The 2,932-nt window shown below is 37.3% G+C and overlaps 1 protein-coding gene across 1 annotated transcript in view; it reads right to left on the bottom strand.

The window, feature by feature from the left end:
• LOC106878471 (DENN domain-containing protein 11) overlaps nt 1–2,932 on the bottom strand; it is a 27,338-nt gene that overhangs the window by 12,367 nt on the left and 12,039 nt on the right. The window lies entirely within an intron of this gene.

The raw sequence follows: 2,932 nt of genomic DNA on the forward strand, positions 1-2,932 counted from the left end.
AGAAATCTCAGTCATCATTGATGAAATCTTATATCAACATCACCACTATTGTCATCACTTAAAAGACTACCATTGTCAATACTACACCCTCTACTGTATTTGCATATACACATGTGGTTGGTTAGATATGTTTACACAGACACATACAAACCCAAACACACACATACATATTACAGTCCTGGAACAAATATCTAGCAAGCTTAGGACCAGAAGTGTTCTGAATTTCTGGATTTTATGGTTTTGTGAAGAGAGTCTAAGTATACACTTAAAATATAAAATAAACTATGTTAAGGACAAAATTGTATTTAGCAGATTCAAATTAATACATTTCTAAACCAGGGCCTATTTGATATTTAATAGCAAACTTAAAATATATCCTTACTGTATCATATATACAGTATAATGTTTCTAGGATGAAAACTGAATAAAAAAAAAAGTGAAGAATATGGTACAAACTTTTGACTAAGTTATTCCAGATATCTACAATCCATTACTGGATCAATTTATTGGTTTGTTGATGCTTATATCTTTTGTGGATAGGACTGTAGCCCTCTCATCAAATTTCTCAGTAAGGGTATCCCTAAATCCTTTCACATGGTCAGAAATTTAAGGATATCCTTACCAAGAAATTTGATGAGAGGGAGGAGCTACAGTCCTGTGACATAGAAGGCAGCTGGGAATTCCTGCAAGACAGCTTGCTGAGTGCTACAGATTTGGTCTGTGGCTGGTGCAAAATCTCTTCCAGACCTAAGGTAACATGGTGGCGGAACAATACTGTAGACAGAGCCATTAGAGCTAAGAAACAAGCCTGGAAGAGTGGAGGTAGCAGGGTACTGTATCAGATAGCCAAAAGGGAAGCTAGGAGACAGGTATATATAGCCAAGGGAGTAGCAGAAAAGTGTGTGAGAGAAAACCGTGATGTCATAGGAGAGAAATGTGTCTGCATGGATGATGGTGCCCTTGTGTTTAATGATTCTGCAAAGTAAGAGGCTTGGAGATGCCATTATGAAAGACTGCTGAATGTGGAGAATGAGTGGGAGGAAGAGAGTCTGCTACAGGTTGACCCAATTGAGGGACCAGCGACCTGAATTGACAGTACCCTGGTAGATAAAGCAATTAAGGATATGAAGACAAAGAAAGCACCTGGCCCACCAGGAATCACCACTGAGATGCTCAAAATATCGGGTGGCGTGGGTTATAGTCTTGTCACCTGCATCGTAAATCAGGTAGTTCATGAAAGAGTCATACCCAATGACTGATGTAGCAGCACCATAGTCAACTGCTACAAAGGTAAAGGTGATGCTTTAGACAGGAATAACTACAGGGGTATCAAATTGTTGGATCAGGTGATGAAAGTTACAGAGAGGGTCATAGCCCAACTAATTAGGGAGAGAGTTAGCCTAAATGAGATGCATTTAGATTTTGTGCCAAGCAGAAGCACCACTGATGCTATATTTCTGGTAAGGTAACTATCTAGCCAAAGATAAACCTCTGTACTTGGCTTTTATTGACTTGGAGAAAACCTTTGACAGGGTCCCCCATTCCCTTATCTGGGAGTCGATGCCAGGTCTGCCTGACTGGCTCCTGTGCCAGTGGCACATAAAAAGCACCATCCAAACGTTGTTGAGGCCAATGCCTCCTGACTGGCTCCCATGCCAGTGGCATGTAAAAAGCACTATCCAAACATGATCAATGCCAGGGCCGCTTGACTGGCTCCTGTGCTGGTGGCACATAAAAAGCACCATCTGAACATTATAGAAAATTTTAAAGTCTTTAAATTAAATATGAGACCCTCCCATATTTAGATATATGCATACACACATGTATTTTTTATTATGTGTGTGCGTGTGTGACAAAATCAATAAGATATTGGATAACCCACCAGAGAGAGAGAGAGAGAGAGAGAGAGAGAGAGAGAGAGAGAGAGAGAGAGAGAGAGAGAGAGTGAGAGTGACAGAGACAGACAGACAGGCATTCTCCTGTTACCAGTGCTATCAAGAATAATAAAAATACATTATAGAATTTCTTTTACACTTCAACAGTTTGGCTATATTTAGCTAGTTCTTTGTTTATATTATATACTTTATTATATCTATTGATTAGCATTATTTGTTCGTCACTGAAGACTGTGCCTTTGGATTCATCACTTGTACGATCTTTCTGGTAACAATGCCTGTTAACATTATTTCAGTTGTCTGTTTTATAAATATATCTTCCTCAGATGTCAGTTATATTTAGCTGGGTCTAAGAATTCATTTGCAGAAACAACAACAAACAACAACCTTAAAGAATGAAGAAGATATTGAAGATTGAAAAAAAAAAAGAAAAACAAAAAAAAAAGATAAAGAAAGAAACCACCACCATATCTGTTTCTCCAACACTACCACCCCACATTACACATTTGGCAAACACAGAATTGTTGATTAAATAACAAAAGCTTTTCTAACAGACATTGTATTTAGGTAGAACCAGCCGATTCTTCATTTCTGCACGTGATTCAATATTTTGTAAACGATTATATTTACAATGCAATGCACTTTATTGTTATGAATGAAATGATGAAAATTTATTTCCCCCACACCATATTATCAATGTATAAAACAATGCAAATAGTTTTTTTCTTTTTTTTTTGGTTGGCTGTGTTAAATTAGTGAAGATAGTTTGGGTACGTAATTTAATCAGGATTTTATATTTAGCACAAGTAATAGTTGTGAATTGGAAGAATCAGAAGTGCAAGGAACAAGATAGCATATTGTAGTATTTAGATTGCATCCATTTACAATTCTGAGTTCAAGTCCTGCTGAGGTCAACTTTGCCTGACATGCCTCCAGGGTCAATAAAATAAAGTACCGGTTAAGTACTCGACTTTGTAAAGTGGTTGGCATTAGGAAGGTCATCCAGCCACAGATATATATATATATATATATATATA

Source organism: Octopus bimaculoides, chromosome 17 (assembly GCF_001194135.2).
Source record: "Octopus bimaculoides isolate UCB-OBI-ISO-001 chromosome 17, ASM119413v2, whole genome shotgun sequence".
Classification (NCBI taxonomy): domain Eukaryota; kingdom Metazoa; phylum Mollusca; class Cephalopoda; order Octopoda; family Octopodidae; genus Octopus; species Octopus bimaculoides.